The sequence below is a fragment of the Aphelocoma coerulescens genome, chromosome 20, assembly GCF_041296385.1.
Source record: "Aphelocoma coerulescens isolate FSJ_1873_10779 chromosome 20, UR_Acoe_1.0, whole genome shotgun sequence".
Lineage (NCBI taxonomy): Eukaryota > Metazoa > Chordata > Aves > Passeriformes > Corvidae > Aphelocoma > Aphelocoma coerulescens.
The window spans coordinates 16,162,208-16,181,506 of record NC_091033.1 but is presented as its reverse complement, the minus strand read 5'-3'; the positions used below and the strand labels follow the sequence as shown (position 1 = coordinate 16,181,506).

The following is a 19,299-nucleotide window of genomic DNA, read 5'->3' as shown; positions in this document are numbered from 1 at the left end:
CCGCACGTCTCACTGGCAGGGCCAATGAAGCCCAATGTAAATTGTGAAAATTTTAAGAGTAACATGAAAACCGATTTTTTTTTTTGTTTTGTTATCCTGCTCTCTCACGGCTGCGGCCACAGGGAGAGCAGCTCCAACATGTACAAACATACACTGCACACAAACAAAACAAGAACCAAAACTCCCTGAGAAGCCCGAGTACAGGATCAGGGATACAATCAGGACCCACAGCTGGAGGTCAGCAGAAACAGGGGGGGAAATCGCACGACCCAGGGCTGGTACCGCACTGTATTTTGAACTCTAGTGCGCAGTAAAACGCTCCTATCATACTGATACGGCATCGCGTGACCTCTAGGCGCACTGTGCAAGTGCCGCCGGATCGTGCCTAGGGTTGCGCGGCATAGGCAGCTTCCCCTGGGACCGCTTCCTCCTCCCCGTTTCAGCACGCCCTACCGCAGAGAACGCCGCGATGCAGAAGAGGCACCGGAGCGCTGCCTGACGGCTCCGGCGCCGGGCCTGACGCGGACTACAAGTACCATGAGCTCCCACGGGAAGAGGGAGCGGGTCCCGTGAACGCCCGCGCGGAGCCGCACTACAGCTCCCACAATGCCTCATACCGTCTGGTGTCTCCACTCCGGTCCCGATTTAAATCCAGGCAGTGAGGAAGATGGCGGTGCGGGGTTGAGTGTGAGGGAGACGGAGATGTACCTGAGATTTGGCGCATTTCCTAGGTGAGTGGGGTTTGGAGGGAGGGAGTGAGTAATGAGTGGAGGGAGGAGAGTTCTAGTTCGCGTTCCTCTGCTTCTAGTGCTGGGGTGGGACGGGGATGGCGGAGGGAGCGCTGCCCCTTGCCGGGGAAGGGCGAAGCTTGGGGGTGGCCCTGAGGGGCGGCTCTTTTCTGTCTCTCGCCCCCCTCCTCAATATGAACGTGGTTGCCTGATGGGAGGAGGAAGGGGAGCGTAGATGGATTGTGTGAGGAGTATTCCTAGGGCTGAGGGGGTTCCCCGGGCAACGTGTGGCTGCCTTTACCTCTTTCTAGCTATTGTAACTTTACTGGTGACTGAGTTTGAAGGAGCATTCCTGAGGCAGTGGCGGGGAATTGATGTGTGAAGTGAAGGCTTCCCGTATCGCTGTGTGATGTATATCTAAGTACGGTGATTTTGGGTGGAGGTTCCTCGTAGAATACAAAGAGACCTGAGATCGCTGTGGACTTAGCTTTAGAATCGTCTGACCCACGGTTTCTCAGCCTGAGCAGAGGCGGGGTGTGGGTGAAACGCCTCGGTTAGAATGGCCCCGTCTGCCATTCATTTGGGTTTATCTGGTACTGAGGCGGTTCCAAAGACCTTGATATCTTCGTTCTCCTGGTCTTCCTGTAGCCTCGGTAAGTTTCAGAGCTGACTTCTCTTGCCTCCTTATCTCTGGTAATAAGAGAAGGGATGAAAAATACTGCAAATGAAAGGTTCATTTCCATTCCTCTTATCTCTTTATGCCTTGTAGCTGTAGTGAAACTGTGTTTTTGAGGGCTGGAGATGATGCGTTCTCCCTCCCCACCCCCCGCCCCGAGGTCGTATGCCACTTTAGTTGTTAGTGTTTCTGGGATATAAATAGGGTGATTATGAGTTAGAATGTAGCGTGAGGTTGAGATAATTCCCACAATTATTTTTCTTTGGTTCTAGAGTTGGTTTTGTTTGTGGTTTCTGCTCCCGCTCCTAAGCACAGTCAAGTTTTCCTTTCAAAGCAAAGCTTCTGAATTTGTCAGCTCATCTTCAGACTCATTTGAATCCTCAGTATTTCCTTCCTCTTTTAGATAGAAGTTAACAGAAAACAGTATGTTGGATTCTAACTGGAATAACAAGACAAAACAAAAGGAAATCTGAAAGTGTGAGGTATGGTAATACCTAGCTATATGGTATCTGTAACACAGTTAAAATGGACTCTTACAATAAGCTTAAAATTCTGTCATAGCTATTGTAAAAATAAATATTTTCTCATGGAACATTTTCATCTTAAAATTTGCTGCTTCACATGAAACAAAGTTGTATGTTCTGAATATAAAATATAGCTTTATAGAAACAAATAGTATATGAGTGAAAACCAGGGACTAAAAGCTTGGGTTTAGAGGAAACAGACAAAATTGGGTGGTTTTGGGCTTTTTGTTTTGTTTCGGTTTTGTTACTTTTGTTTTTTAAACAAGATTGTGCGTTATAGCATGCGATCATTATATTTACTGTTAATTGCTGTTACAGTGGGCTGTTCAATTGACTGTTGTAAAGAATTTCTTTCAACTCTGTTACTACTACTGTGGGGTTTTTTTTTAACTAATACCAGTGGATTTGATGGATTCTCTGCTGTGATGTGAGGATAGAGGCTGTGGGATACGGGAAGTGATAGAATAAACCCAGCATTCAGCCTCACTTTAAGTACCTCTCCTGATTACAATGTGTTGTTTCCAGTCTGATTTTATTTGGAATATGACTTGCGTGCATTTTGGGCTTGCCTGTGGCTTTGTGTTTCTTTTAACTGTTCATTTGAAGGCCTTGTTCATCCTGGCTTTGGATTTATTAACTTGGAAGTTTTGCCTTGCCTGGTTATCTTTTTTTTTTTTCTTTTTTTGCATTGTATCAGTGACATATACCCTAACGTATAGCTAAGACAAAATGCAGGTTAGGAAGGAGAAGCAAATCTGTTTTACAATGGAACCTTATCTTTTGATCATGGTGGGGTTTTTTCCTTAATAATGGACAAGAAATCACAAAATCTTCAGGATTAATCTCTGTGGTACAGTTTCATAGCAAAGGGGGTGTGTGCTTTTATTTTTCAAAAACTGTGGGAAAGAAAAGATGTCTCGATTATATTTACCTGCATAATTAAAGCATTTGTAGCATGTGAAAAGGTATTGGACACTACAGTCTGACACTGGAGGTTGCTTCAGTTCCTGCATTTAAATTAGTCTCTGTCGAAAAGGTGATCTTAAATGACTGTATGATACAGGATCTTCTGCATTTCATGTTCAAGCTTTTTGAGTATTTAGAAACATCTTAGATATTCTTCTGACTTGCTTTAATAAAAAAAAGAAATGGAGGAGAGGGGGAGGGGAGGAATAGTATCCTTTATGACAAGGGTATGAGAGGGTGGTGAAGAATATCTAACCCGAATGCTGGGGCAGCCTGCCTATGTAGTTTTTTTCGTTTGTTTTTCCCCCCTTCCCCTCTGGCTAGATCTATTGATGTTTCTAGATGTAGTGTATTAGGAAAGAGGCAATTGTAAAAGAATTTAACTGCTACTAATTTAAATCTGCTATGGAGCTGTATTTCTACTTACTCTGATTTTTGTATGCTGCATTTAGTTGAGCGAAGGTACATCAAATTATTTTTTGCACCATATAAAAACGAGGTATATTTCAGATGGATCGTGTTACTTTAATAATACTTAACTGGTGACTTTTTAAATTTACAGTTATCAATAAGCTGATTTTTGAAAAGTCAAACAAAATTACCTTGCCTTCAATCTCATAAAGGATTTTTAATCTTTTGTGTGCAGTGTGTCTAATAACAGCATGCCGTGCCTCACTGCAACCTCCCAAGGTGAAAGGTAATGGGACAGCGACTGGGTTTGGCGACTTCTGTTGCCGTATCTTTTAATGGAAGGTTAAGTAAAAGACAAATTACTTGGAAAAAAAAATAGAAATACATGTTCCCTCCAATATTTTGGGGAAACTATTGTTCAAAACAGTCAGGAGAAGAGTTCTCTGTTGGTTTTGTGTGAGTCTGAAGAACTAAATAAATCTAAATCAAAGGTAGCATTCTTCTGGTTTTGCTTTGTGCACTCAATTTGTAATTCTAACACTTTGCAGATTGCCCTGTAGAGTATATTAATATCTTACCATTGCTGCGTTTTATCGTCACATTCTCTGGAGGCTAGTAAGTCACAGAAAAAGGTAAACTGCTACTTGCTTTTTCCTGCTGTGTGTGCCTGAGGAGGTAGCTAATATGGTCTATGTGGATAAACTTTTTCTTTAGAAAAACCTTTTAGACAGCTGTCAGGAGCATACACGTGCATGCGTCCACACGTAGTCAATCAGTATATGGAAATGCTATATTGGTTTTTTGGAATCTTATGGAAGAAGCAGTAAAGCTTCAAAAATTATTTTATTGTATCAACAATGACAACTCTAAAACGGTTTTTCATTTTTGGCAGCTTACATCTTAAGGAGATGATTTCAAACAAAAACTTGCAATTTCTTTGCCAGTGATAGGGATAGGCTTTTCAGGCATCTTCCCCTATAATAATTTTTCTTTCCCCATAAAGACTAGGCTAGAGAGGTTAGGTGGAAATAGGGAATTATGACTTGGTTTGCAGTTCTTTTTGTGCTCGGTCCATCTTTGCTGCTGCAATGAACTAAAGCAGACATAGCAGCATCTTTTGTTATAGTACAGTCCTGGTTTTATATTCTATGGCAGCCTTTTTGATGTTCAGAGTAGAGATTTCTGTCTCAATGGGCAGACGTCAGTCAGCATATTGCTTAATGTTCTTAGGTAGTAATTGAAAGAATCCCCTCCTAATCAGTATTTCAAGTATTTATCTAGTCATCGATTCAAAGATAGCGCTAATGGCAAAAAAAGCAAGAGTACTTTATCTGCAAACTGTTCACTTGATTAAAATAGAACAAAACCGACATCATCTGTTAACCTAGAAAGTACATTTGATCCCCCCTTTAGAAGGAAGGCAGTTTCTCTAATCAGTGCACAGAAAACTGGAAAAAGAAAACATCTTCACTGGCCAAAGTAGCTTTCAAAGACTTTTGTATTATTGCTGTAGGTCTTCTGTTGAACCTTCTAATCTTTGGTGATTTTCAAGGCCAGTGAATAAGATTTGTACAGGTCTGGTGTAGAACTGGTACTAGCAAACTGGCCAGACTTAAGAGAGACAATAAGCAGGTAGTAGGGATGATGAGTAGGATTCAGGACAATGGAAAACGAGTGCAAATTTGAGAAAGTTGAAGGAGTGCCATCACTTAATAGGAACAGAATAGCTTACGTTGTCATCCACCGTGATTTCTGTTCAAATGTACAGCTACGAGGCAGCTTTATCAAGTGCTTTGTCTTCTCTTGCCCATCTGTCTGTCTGTAGCTGAACCTCAAGTGACCTCTATCAAGATTAATACACAGTATGTAATATTTCAGATTGGCCAAGCAATGCTTTTGGTATATGAGCAAAATTTTTTCCTTCCCTCTCATCTTAGCCCTGCTTTACAGCAATGAAACTTTAAACGAAAGAGTCTGTCTAGGCAGAAGTGGAAGGTTGTTTGAGCAGTATATTTGAGAGAGCCTTTTAAAAATCTTTAAAAGCAGTGGAAATTTCCAGGCTTCACGAAAGAAAAAAAAAAAAAAGCTTTTAGGGTCTGGTTTAATAACTGCTTTGCAAGAAGAGAAATATGAAAAGGAACCGCAGACATTCTGGATGTCAGCCTGAGAAATTTTCCACTGTTTCCTTTAATAACATGCAGGCATGCTTTTATTGCTGGAATTTCAGTTAGGAATCCCTTCCTGACTGAAACTTCAAGCTATTTGGTGAGCAAGTGCTTGCTGAAAATCAGTTGTCAAGAAATAAATTCTCACATGCAAGACTGCACATAAACTACTCTCATGCTGGGTATCAACTACTGATTACGTTAATCTTCAGTTTGTCGTTTTACAGTGTGTTAACTGTTCCTATTACTACGTGATCGCTGCTAGGTGACAATACATCTTTTCTTGCTTCCGGTAATTCTAGATTAGCATTTCCAGTAAGGACTGTCTGCTGCTAAAATAGAAATCTTAATTATCCTATCTTTAATATACAAAGGAAGAAAGGCATTAGGAAACATATCTTTTGTCAAAGAGTTAACCTTAAAGATGGTTATTTTAAAAATTATTGTAGTTTCAGATACAGTGGTGAAAATCAAACTGAAGGGATCTACAGGTTCAACCTCATTTGTCTACCTTAAAGCTCTTTTCTGTGTAAGTTGTTCTTGTTCACTAAAAGCTACCTGACCTTTCTCCAAGATGTAGAGGACTCTGTACTTGGAATGTGTCTTGTCTTTCTGTCACTACAGGTATTTATCGTTGACTTATGCTGTTTTAGGTTAGGGCCTAATGAATCCTTCATCTATTGGGTTGAGGTTTGTCTTTTTTTTATTCTTAAAAGCTGGGGTGGGAGCTAAGCTCCCACTTTACTGTACTGTGTAAAAAGTAAGCAACATCACAACAAACTCTTGTCTTTCTAGTATTAATTGAAAATTTAAAACCAGAACCCTTTAAATGCATGTTGATGGAATGTTGTCTTTTTAAGACAGCATAGTACACTTCCACAGCTCTCAAGCCAAGTCAGAGCTATTGTGCTTCCTTTTCTGTTACCTCTCTTTCCCTTGCTCTGGGGCTGAGTCTCTTGTCATCAGCAAACAGATTTTAACTCAAAATTGCCCATTCCCTCCTTCCTGCGAACAATAAAAGTTAAACCCCAAAACAGACTTAACCACCCAGGCAACTCCTGGCTACCGTCTTACCCCTAGTTGCCCAAACGCCAGTACTAGTGCAAGGAGATAGGTGGGATGGGACTATAGTAGCCACAGTTGTGTCAAAATGTAAACTAGAAGGAGTTCCTCTAAGAGTCTGCTTCTGAAACAAATGTGATAGAGAAGAGAGAGTCAAGTGGTGCCTGAGCATAGAATGAATTCAGCACCCTCTATAAACCCCGGGGTTGTAACGGGGAAGAGTTGGATGAGATACTGATTGTGTTGTTGCTGGTAGTTCTTTACCTACTGTATCTGCATTAGAAAACTAATTTCACTTAAGTCAATAAGGATTGAGTAGATATATCGAATGTTGTCCTGAAAACTGATGTTGAGCAACCTGCTGCATTTAATGTGTATTTTTTACTAGTGTAGAGCATACGCATATTGCTAAGCAGACTAACTGACTGAAGGGGATAAATACTAGAATAATGTTTATTTTGAAGTAGAATTAATGTCTTGAATCTGTTGAATTGACCACATCTGTAAGGGCTCGGAAGGTCACCAATCCCATGCTGTTTGGTTTAGGGTTGAAGGATTTTTAATGGGACTCTAGAATTAGAATATACTAGGTTTTGTTAGGAGAAACTACTTCTTTTGCTTTTTTCCTATGCTGTTGTAATCAGTGGTGCTTCATAGGTGGTAAGGGAATTCGTGGTTGCTAGGCTGAGGTTTAAGGACTGAGAACGGGACTGAGATCTTTAATAGCTGCTGGTGTGTGCGTCTAAATGAACCTGCAGAGTAGACTGACACACTTGCCAGCATTTACAGGATTTGGGCTTAATACTCTAATTTTCACTTCCATGAAATCAAGGTTTATATTTTTGTCTAAGGATCTTTTTATGTGGGAAAAAAACAAAAGGGGAGGGGAGAAGAGTAGAGAACATCTTTTGTGTACTGTATACCAGGAGTGCCTTTTGTGTCTAGGTCTAGATAGTTTTCAAATTAACCTGTGCAGCTAGGCTAAAGTAAACAACTACATGCAAAGCTGAAGACAAATTATTGTACTCTGATAAAAGTTTGTTTATTGTAGGAAGCTACTACTAAGTAGAAATATATTCTATGTTTATATGAACACTTGTTCAGAAAGAAGCTATCAATGCCTGTAACACAGATTTATAGGACACAGGTCAATTTCAAATATAGCCACCTTACCTGCAACTTCATGGAAGTGATGAAAGTGGGAAGAGTGGCACATAAGAGTAATTGACTTTTTTTTAAGCTCATGTGACAGTGTTTCTCAACCTCCAAAAGCAGCACAGCTGAACCTTCTTACTGTAACACAGCTGCAGAAGTTATTATTATTATTATTATTTTTTTAGGGCCCTGTTTGATGTCTGCTTAATATTGTCTGTGAGCTTTTTTCCTGTTTTCTGTCTACCTTTATGTTACAGTTATGCATGCAGGAGATCCTCAGTCAGTTTTCAGGGCAGATACTTTACTGAGTTAAGTAGGGATCAGACTTTTTTAAGAGTGGAGTGTCCAAAAGTCTTATTTCAAGTGTATGACTTGTATTTGGAATTACCTTTTAGCTGACATGCAGGTTTCACTGCTATGGAAGTTTAGCAAATGTTTCTCTAATTTATGATAACGCAAACCTATGACATGAGCTGACTTTATCAGAGGCAGAACAATCCTAATACTTGTTTCTGATTAGAATCCACAAATGTTTTACCTGGAATAGGATCTCTTGAACATTAACAATCTATGAAGCGTCTGTGACTGGCCTTTCCTGTTGATTTGAGTTTAAGGAAAAAAAATAGTGTATTGAAAATGCAGTTTAGCTATAAAGTAAACTTTAATGTCTGAGTAATAGTTTGCTATTATTAACTAATAATCTGTTCATTAATCCTCTGTCTTTAAACAGAACTGGTTGTCCTTAATGTTTCTGTTTACTAGCACTCTTCAAGTTTACATGTTTCATTGTTGACGTTTCAGTAGTGAGTCACCTTTTTCATCCTCTTTCAGAGCTCACAAGAACTAGTAGCACGCTATATAGAGAGAAACCCTTTGGGGCAGCACTATTCCTTAGTGCAAAGTTGGCTTGAAAGCTTTTTCAAGGTGATGAGGTTGCACTTGTGAGACTAGGAGTATTCTGGCATGCAGCAGTAATTCATTGTGCTTGCATTTTGCATTAAGTTTGATATAGCAGGGTTATTAACTTTATCTTATTAACTTATCAGGTTCCATTAACTTTATCTGTTTTAGAGAATCTGGAAAAAGATGTCAAACTTACTTTCTAGGTTACGTGCTATTGCAAGGTTTCTTCAGTAGACTAATTTCCTTGACCAAGAACTGCTATCTGGATTAACACAGTGAGTGAAGTACCTTTAACTTTCAGTAATACATTATTTCAGGGTACTTTATTTAACACTATGTGGACTTGTGCATATATAACCTTAGTCACTTGATTTCATACCTAGTATACAGGGTCTACCACAGCACAAGTTTTTTTAAATAATTCTAGAAAAAAACGATACAGTAGCTTCTTCCTTAAATATTGAGACACTAGTAGAGGATAGATGTATTTACGATGGATCTGTTTCACCAGAGTGGTGGTGCCAGCTGAGGATGTACCTCAGTTGTGGTGGTGTTACTATAGCAACTGCCTTCTAAGAGCAGTCTCAAGGTCACTGATCGGTTGTACCATGAAGTGCTTCTTGCTTAAGCAAAATATCTACACCAGACAATTCCAGAAATGATACTTCTGCTTTGAAAAAGCAACAACAGGAATGCAAAGTAGTGTTTTATTTTTGGGTCAAGGGAAAGGAGATTGTCTTCTGTTACGCTGTAGATTCATCCATTACATACTTGAAGAGTATTACGAACATTGAGAGGCAGATTTTAATTCAAATGTGAGTCATAACTAATTTAATATCAATGACTGAAAAATGTCACATTTAAAAACAAAACAAAAAGGAGAACCTGTAGAAGTTGAAGAATTCGAATAGAAATTGGTGACTAAGCCTGAAGTTTCTCGTAAAAAAATGACTGCTTATACTGGTGAAAATTTAGACAAGATGGTGAAAACTTACACTGAACTGAGAATTCAGAGCTTCTCATGCTTAAGAACTTTTTAAATGAGACGTTCAGATGCATGCTCTTATCTAAATCCTTGTGTATGTAGTCAGAGAATGTCAAATACACTTGAGAGCATTTTTAGTGTAAGGTGCAGTGATTCACAGATAAGGCTAAAGAAGGGGGTGGTTCGTGAAGTTGAACTTGTGTCTGAAGTTACAATAGATTCTACTATACTGCACGCATAAGATTGAATTGACTAGGCTAAAACACTCAACATGGTTTTCTGAAAGTGAATGGGTAGACTTGTGGGTCAGGCTTATGCCTGTATTTTTCATGGCATTTTGCTATAGTTATATCTATTTAAGAACTGTCCGAGAGTTCATGAGAGAAAGACACTGATATTCCACAGCTGTTACAGATTTATTGAGGATCCAGCTATTTGATATCTTCAGAAGCAGGTCAGCTAAGATCCTAGGCAGTAGGAATGTTTTATTCCAATATATGTACAGGCTATAGCCAAAAGTTTCAAGTTTAGGCACATTACTTGCCTTGCCAACCTCAAAAGCTTTTTTAAGTTCTTTGCAGTCCCACAGCTGTTTCAGCTTTCTAATGTAGTATTTTGAACAAAAGGTTGGATACTTTCCTATAGTCAGACGCGCTGCCCTGAAAGCTTTTTCTAATATGGAGCCTTGATATTTAGTAATTCTAATCTGGTCTAGGCTTTTTGTTTTTCTGGAATAATAAACTTGCAAAACTTTCAGACTTTTCTTCCTCCCCAAATACAGTTAGCAAGGCATTTCACCACAGACTGATTCATTTAGAAAAGATTTTCATGTGCTGTTATGGTTAAAAACAAGCAAGGAAAAAAACCCAAACAACTCAAAAAACTGTACATGAAATAGAATGTTTTTCTTCTAGAGTTATGCTGGCTCCATAGCATCAACAGTGGAAAAAAATAAGTAACTGACAATCCTGGACAGACTTTAGCTGTATCATTTGAAACAATGATACATCTAGAGCTATTGGTTAGTGTAAAACAAAACCAAAGCCACACCCACAAAAGAATACAGCTGAAAAGTGGCTTGTTCTAACTTGCCGAGTATATACTAAGACAGCATTTTTAGCATATTTGTGCTAAATTAAAGGCCTTACCCCTGAGCCAACGATTTCAGAAACTGGTCTGACTTTTCTCTGTATGCTTGCATTTCAATATTAGTCTAAAGAATCTGAGGAGACGTGGAACAGAATTAAGCAGCTGCTTAAGGTCTAACTCGAGATTGGCCACCGTCAAAGGATCACAGAATGGGTAAGGTCAGAAGGGACCGTCACAGTGGGTCGTCTGGTCCAACCTCCCTGCTCAAGACATCCTAGAGCACATTGCACAAAATTGTGTCCAGACAGTTTTTGGATATCTCTTCTGTGAGGGAAATAGTCAGTTAGTTTGTAAGTGGTGTGTCATGGCTGGTGGAATTTACATTAAGATTTGTTACATAAGACAATATGGTAGACACATTTTGCAGAACAGATGAAGCAGCTTTTATTTTACATTGAAACGTTTTTAACTCTCATGAGAGGATACAGCTTGTTAAATACAGCTTGGTCAAAACAACTAGTTTTCCAGGAAAGTTTGTCACTTTTTTGAAGTAAGTCTGGAACAAGCCTAAGGTATAGAGCTGTTCACCCACATTTCTAATCAACTTAAATTTCTTCACTGGCAGCTATCTTAGTAGTTCTTTCCTCATTCTAGGTGAAAGAGAAACTTTGTGACAAAGGCTGCTAGAATTTGGCATTACCTTGAATCTGCTTTACTCCATGCAGTCCTACATTGTCTCTGTTTGTCAAAAGCTAAAGAAACAGAAGGACAAAGCACAGATCAAGCATCAGATAAAAAAAAAATTAAAAATGCTTTAATAGTTTTAAACAAGCAGAAGTTAAGGCTTCTAGAATGAAGCTGTTTCAGTGGTTTTCCATTTGGGATTATTTGTTCACCTTGGGTTTGATGCCATATATCCAGATGTGACTGACCTGTCTCGAGGCAAAGTTTACTACAGCACTTTTCTATTGCTCAAGTTTAAAAAGCTATTACTGTCATCTTGTAAATATTAAGTTCTATATTAGTTACAATTTACTGTGACAAGGCAGAATTTACTGATGTCAGAAATTAGTTTAATCCTCTCAGAGAAATTAAGTTATTGCTTACATGCAGTAAAATAACATGAAGATGGCCCCTAATTCACTGTTTTCCTAGCAGTCATCTGAAGCAGTTTCAGTATCTGCCATATGTATGTAAATGCGTCACGGTATCTGCTGCTTCTAAATCTCTACAAAAAAACAGATAGTTCATATAGCCTATAATTCTTCAAAGAGTTCTGGCCTTCAGTCAAGGCTACCTTGCAGTGTTGGGGCTCAGACATACAGGAGTACTCAAAACCAGTTTGTTACCTCTTAAAGACTAGCAGATGCTCATGCCTCTTCCCTATTTGTTAGCCTTCTTGAAGTGCAGTTGTATCAGGACATTTTCAAAGGGATTGTCTTTCAGTTCATTATTATGTCAACTCCTCGTAAGTCTGTCGTGAGTTTGGCTGGGTTGCTTTGATCTCGTGAAATGCTTTAAGAAGTATCTTGAGTAGCTCTTACAGCAGTATCCTAAATTTCACTTTTAAAAAGGCTTTCTAAAGAAATTGTTGCATTAGTGTCAAACTACATGGATGTGAGGACTGTTACTCTGTGACCTAGAGCAAAATGGGAGTCCAGATTGTTTTGGTTTTTTTTTTTAACTTTGGAATGAAACATGCTTATGATGTACACCATGATAAAGAAAAAATAATAATAGCAAGCAATTAATTGCTACTTTATAAAGCCTTAATTTGGTATACTGGGACAATGGGGGATTGCATTAGTTGACTAGGTCCAAGTAATTTTTATGGAATTACTTGTTGGGCTACTTTTTTTTTTTTAAGTAATTTTATAAACATTTCAAAATCTGACTTCCTGACTGCTTATAATCCTTTCTCACGTATTAAGTTACTGCTAATGAGAATGCTAATGACCAAAGTTAAAAATAGAGCATGTTGAACTTTACATGAACCTTAATATCTTTTCCAGCTTATGTAAGGATTGTATTGTGAATTGTGTATTGTTTAATTGGTTTCTCACTGATTAAAAGTACTAAAATTACTGCCACTGCTTTGTGTATTTGCTTTACAAATTTGCTTTACAAATTTGATGCAAAGTTCAAGCTTGAGATGGGATTTTTAAGTCTTAGTGAGACTTTCTCTTCCTGAAGGCAAAATGTATTGCTGAAGACATAAGACAACTGAAATGTGTTTATTGTCAAAGCCTAAAACAAATTTACTTTGTTTATCTGGGCTTTGGATAAAGCTAGCGTGGCAGATGAGATATTTCACTATAGTGTTAGATGCTGAGGCCTTGCAGAAGTTTCCAGTGTTCTTTGAGCTTGGTTTTACATGTATCTTTATTCTGCTTATTGCAAACTCATTTATTGACTTAACTGGTAAGTTTGCTAAATACGTTACAGAAATAAGGTTGACCTTGACTGAAGCAATTCTGCTCTGAGCAGAAGCTTAATGCATGAAGATTTGGTCAACTTCAAGAAAAAAACTCAAATCCTTCTTGTTCTGGTAGTAGGTTCTAGTGTGGCTTGGTTACCTCTGATATTTTATTCTTGTCTTCTATAAATGAGATTTGGTAACCACAGGTAATAATTGCAGTCAGAGTGGTCATTGAAGATGAAGCCGTGGTGATTTAAGAGAACTGACTTTTCAGGATGACTGACTGGATGTATCGCCAGCACTTGGGTTAGGAGATTTGTCCTTACTCCAGTGATGCTTTTGTCTTTATGCATAGTGTTTTACTGAGGGAAGAAGAGGGCATTCTATAATCAATAAATATTTGTTCAATTTTCCTCCACTCAATAGAATAAAAAATAAATCTGAATTAATTCTTCTGTCAAAACGACAGATCAGTGCGAAGTAGTGCTCCAAAAGTTGAGTGTTGTCAGTAAAGAAAAAGGTTAGAAAATTGAAAATACTACATCATTATACAGTCATATTATGTCTTCCTCTTGAATATAAGTATTTCTGGTATATGCAGTATCAAAAAGAATATAATGGACTATGTTTCTCTGTATTTTTAATGAGAAACAGAATTTGCAGCATTTCTCTCCCTTTTTTAAAAGTTTTATTTTGTTGGCCTAACAGTACAGGGCAGATCTATACAAAACTGCAAGTGTAATGGAAAATCGAAAGGAAGAAAGCGTTTTCTTCTTCACTCATTTCACTTACTCTCCTTATTATCAGACGGCAGGGCTAAAAATAAAAAAAAATACTTTCAGATAGTGTAGAGCTTAACTACAGAACTGACTGCCACAGAACATCCAGCAGCTAGCAGACTCAGTCCTTTTGAACCAGGAAATTCCTAAACAGTAGACTGTAAAGTTTGAGAGTACGCTAGAACACATTCATATGCTTTTTCTTTCTAGGTATTGCTACTGGCTTGTGTTGGAGAGAACACTGTGCTAGGTAAGTTTTCTGTCATAAGTACTTTGTTTTCTCTGCATCAATTCTCATAAACAATTGATATTTAGGGAGTTAAAAAAGGGAGAAACTTTCAATTCCCTTAGAAAAATAAAGGGTTTTTTTATGTTCTGTATTAATATCGAATATAGTTTGCTCTCTTCCACCTCACTTAAACTTGAGGAAGTCCATGGTGTGACCTGGCCTTGGTACGTATCGCAGTATCTAATGCTATCAGGCTTTTTGGGGAACACTTGGACCATTAAAGCATGCTCCTCTTCAGCTGTGGGATGGAGTGCTAGCATCCTTGTGTGTATATATATGTGTTCCGGTTTGGCCAAGTTTAAAAATATATCCTCTGAGAGAAGGCAGGTCACAACCACCCCTCCCCCACCAGGTTCGGGAAAAAATAAATTTTCCTTGAAGGAAAGTGAAAGAGATAAAAACTATTTATTTAACAAACACACAGGAAAAAAAGATAATGATGCTAAATAATACAACCTCTTGATCTGCCGAGAGAAACCTGGGAAAATTTCAGAGTCCTTCCGTAGATCTCTCTCTCCCCCTCCTTGGAGCTGGGACGGGATGGTGGACCCACCTCCAGGGCCAAGGCCTCGGTGGAAAGTCCTCCCAGTGTATTCCGATGCTGAAACAGTCCAGCAGAGAGAAAAGGAAAAAAAAATGAAGTCCCAGGAAAACAAAAGTTCAGCTCTCCAAAGGAAAAGGAGCTGAGGAAAAAAAACTGCTGAAAGCCAACTGGAATGAAAAGCAAGCCCGGGTGCTTCCCTTCCCTGTCTCTCTCCTGCCGCAGCTGAAAAAAAAAAAAATTGCTATCTCTGTGTGACCTTGAACAAGCTGCAAACTGCTTTGAAAAAGTTTTGCTCAGTTTTTCCTTCCCCCTCTCAGGCTCAGTTTAAAGGCATAGAAAGGCACAAAAATTAATTTTTGGGCATAGGGCAGTGATATGGGGTACACATCATAAAGTCACCCCAAGACATTCTGCCTTTGGTTTTTAATTCTCTCTGTCACTGGTACTGGAGTGTTCTTCTTCCTGAAGTAACCAATAATTGTTCTGAGCAAAGTATTCACATTATTTTGAAAGACTGGTTATGAAATAGGATTTCTTAGCTAAATCTGTTCTGGGCTCAATGCAGATACAATGCTAATTGCTGCTGGGTATTGTTTGTTTGAGGTTTGATCATAGCTCCTAGGGTAAGCAATTTAGCCTTCAATACTCCATTAGATTAATATGTCAGCTTCTATATTTGTTGCTGGAGAGTAGTGAAACTGAAAACTTGTCTGGACATTCTATTCAGTGGGATTTTGGTCTCAAGAAAGGAAGCACCTCCTTTGGAATAATCTCTTGTCATAAGTTCAGCCTCTATGCTCTGCAGTTTAGCAGGTGCCCTGAAATAGAATTCAGGTGAGCTGGCTTGGTTAGAATGAGGTAAGGTTAAAGCAAAATTAAGAAAATGAAAGGAGACAGTTGAAAGCAAACCTTTGGAGAATAATCTCTTCAAAGGACAGAAGAGTTTGTGGTTTTTTACAGATAGCTGTGCTCATCAAAACATTACAGTTCCTAAGCCATGTTTTGTAGACAGGTGACACACTGAGGTAAATAGTACAAGGTGGAGAGAAGTGATAAATAACTTTTGCTCTTGACTGGATGCAGGCACTTGTCTGAGCATATTGTCTGTCATAAATCTACTTCCAATAAAAAAAAGTTACATCAATTTTATTCTTTAAGAGGATTAAATGATACCAGACTTAAGTTTTGTATGCTCTTTTCTTGTGTTCCCTCCATGGTGTGCTGTGATTATCCTGTTATTGTTTGCACAGTCTTACTTAGAGGCTTCATCTATATGAGATTCTAGCAAGCTTTCGTACTGATGAAAGCTCAGGGGTAGGTAAGGCTTTGTAGGTTTTTGAACTTTCAGTGGACTGTTGGGTACACTAAAAAATACTTACTGGACTTTGAAAAGAGAAGCTATTCTATGCCTAGAGACAATTACTAGTAACTTTTCTCCTAATAATTTTGACGAGGCCCAAGAATATAAACTTCTGACTGCGGTGTACCTAAACGTAACTTCCCACGCTGTGTGGGATGTACTGTAGCAGAAGCTCATTCACTGGATGAATGCAGTGTGGCATATACTGATAAGAAAACTCATGCCATCAATCATGCTGCATAGCCGATCTTCTCCGCTTGTATGGCATAAATGCATGATCACGTGCTACTCAGTTAGCTACTATGTTTTATTTGCTTATCAGATGCTAATATGGCAACGTTGCAGTGCAGTGATGTGGCTGAATACTCACTTTAAAGATCAAGCAATGGCTCTCCAGCTCAGGGTTTACTGATTGTTAGATACAATTCAGTCAGTCTACGTATATGGGAACGAAAGAAAAAATGCATGTAAGAAAAAAGTAATAATAAAAAAATCTACAGCTCTGTCCTGGCATTTCCATCAGTGCACTATCTAAGAATACGTAAAATTTGCTTCCTGATGATGTGAAACTGCACAACTGCTTAGCTATTTATCTATAAACAAGGAAGGAACTGGATCTGAAGACATCATAAATGCTTTCCTTGAAGAGGGAGGATATCATCCCATCTGGTTTTGGTAGTCATTGACTTCTTGTACTAACTTCCAGAATGGCTGCTAATCTTCCTAAAATTACTTGGCATTTCTATGCTAATGGTGCTAGTGTCATTTTGGAGATTATTATTATTATTATTATTATTATTATTATTATTATTATTATTATTATTATTATCTGCAGATAAGCATTAGTGTTTGAGAAGTGCCATTTGTAGAAAAACTTTCATGAGTAAGACTGATTTTCTGCCTGCTTGAGGAATCTTAGGGAGCTTAATGTGAGATTTGTTGGAAAATGGCTGTTTAATGAAAGTGAAGATACCGCTTCTTTAATAGAACATTAGAAAAACTAGGAGCATAAGGTTTTTATGCAATGGAAATTTCTTGTAAAGAATAGAAAGGTTTGGACCACAAAAAAAATCCAGAGGGCACTGAGAGCCTTATTCAAAAGCATGCCGTTTTTTCTCATAAATGGGAGGGAAAAAAGATCCTTGGTGGTAGGAATGAATGTTGTGGTCAGGATTACATACTTTGTGTCCAGTAAAGATGGGACTGTTGATGTATGTATAAAAAATCTAAAGTGTACATGATATTAATAAAACATACCTCTTAACTCAGAACCAAAAAGAATGTGGTAATATATCTTAAGATTAAACAAAGTAGGATCAATTGTAATGTTACTTTCCTGTCTTAGTGGCCTATTGTTATAATGGTAGGAGTTTATTTCTGGGCTATAGTACATAATTCCCTGATGATAATGTTTTACTGAAACTCATAGCATATCTATGCTGGCATCAATTCAAATACCATGAGCAAAGTTAGTGCTGGTTGGTCAAGGTTTTTTTCAGTCAAGTATTAAAAGTCTCTCAGGATAGGGATTCTGTAGGCTGTCTGAAAGTGGTTCCTGTGTTCAATAACTATTTAAAAACTGAAATTTAACTTGTTGCAGGTAATAAAGCTTGCCTATTGCCCTTTTCTTGTAGGTCTTGGAGGAGACTCTGGGACTCTCCAGTCTCTAATACCTCTCTAGGTGGTACTTCTCTGTTTTATGTAGCACTGAACAAAGATACCAACCTTGGGGCTTTTTCCTTTTTATTACTTCACTTTGTTTAATTTTTAAATAATTGAGCCCTTAAATCTTAAGATTTCATTTGACCAGAGACGTGCACAATACCACTGCACCTTTGTTTTGAGCAGTAAATTGTAGTGGATGCTCTGTTACAAACATTGGTACACAGTGGGTGGGTGACATCTGAAATGTTACAAGATAACCTGACTGTATTGTGGAAAGATTAATTAACCTGATTTGGGGGTGATTCTGTTCTGCCTTTATTTTGCAGTGTAACTGAAAGTACTCTACTAAGCTCTGTTCACTGTGAATGAAGCATGGTAAGGTGTATGAAAAAGAAATAGAGAAAAGGGGATCCTAATTATTGGAATGCTGAAATCTGTTGGTATAATATAGGTAGACAGCTGATATTGCTTCAAATTTTGAATGGTAAGCATTTTTGTTGAACTAAGTGAATACCTCTTGCAGCCAAACAAAATGTACCTGCATATACTCAAACTTAATCAGATTTTAATTACAGCATTGAGCTTGAAACATTTCCATATTTCAAGGACAAATTGGTGTTTAGAAATGTCACCTTTGTATTAAGTAGCTGTACATATTCCTTTCAATTAAATAAATCATATATAAGCACTGATGCTATGCATGGAAAACATGAACTATTTTGATTTCCTTTCTTCAGCAGCTTACTTTGGCTTTAGTAGTTTTTGATCTTGTACTCTCAAATCTGAGAGTCTAGTTATGCCAAAAACTCATTAACAGGTCTTTAATTACTATTAGATCAGCGGATACCAAGATCTGATCTTAAAAACAGAGGATGTGTGTTTTTCAATAAATTTTAAAAATACTCTATTTTAGCAGCACGATGGAAACAGATACAAAGTAGGATTCTCAAAAGCTCTCTTAAGACACCGGGCACTTAACTGCTCTTAAAGCCAGTTTGTGTGAGTCTGAGTAGACTCATGCAATATGAAACCCTGTAATGGATAGATGCCTTCCCCCCTACACTCTCCCCACAGCACTCAAACACTTTTTCAGAATATGAATCTACGTTTTCTAAACTGTAACGTTTCCAGTGTAAAATAATATCTTTGCTTTACATTAATTCTATAACTTAATTCTTGTGCAAGCACATAGATAAATGTTCATAAGTACTGCAGCTGCCAACTAGCAAAATGTGCCTAAGGCAAGGCAATGGGATTTATGGAGTATATTTCTTTCATGCTCATGGGCCCACACATATTGATGGGTGTAAATATATTCCAACAGTTAAATCAGTGATTTAAATGTCAGTTTAAAGTCTCCTCTAAAAGAATGTTCTTAATCAGAAGTTGGGATCTGTCATAATCAAGACAGTATGTATCCATGTTGTTTACTCTTCATTAGAAAAAACCTATGTGTCCTAATTTGAATGTCACTGGAACTCCCTAAGTACCCATGCTGGGCAAAGGCCAAGTTAAGATACGGGTCCTCGACAGACTTCAGATCTCCATTTATGAGATTATTGTCTATTACTGTGTAGTA

The 19,299-nt window shown here is 38.1% G+C and overlaps 1 protein-coding gene across 11 annotated transcripts in view; it reads left to right on the top strand.

Annotated features, from left to right (window-relative positions):
* The first annotated feature begins 601 nt into the window (after positions 1 to 601).
* Positions 602 to 19,299, top strand: part of NCOA3 (nuclear receptor coactivator 3) — a 62,347-nt gene continuing 43,649 nt past the window's right edge. For 3 of the 11 annotated variants that reach the window (XM_069034532.1, XM_069034534.1, XM_069034531.1), the window contains exons 1-2: positions 605 to 731; positions 14,073 to 14,112. The gene's annotated coding sequence lies outside the window, so the exon portion shown is untranslated. Of the gene's footprint in view, positions 732 to 1,807; positions 1,887 to 14,072; positions 14,113 to 19,299 lie in introns of all 11 variants that reach the window. The other 8 variants (XM_069034525.1, XM_069034526.1, XM_069034529.1 and 5 more) reach the window with 6 other exon arrangements.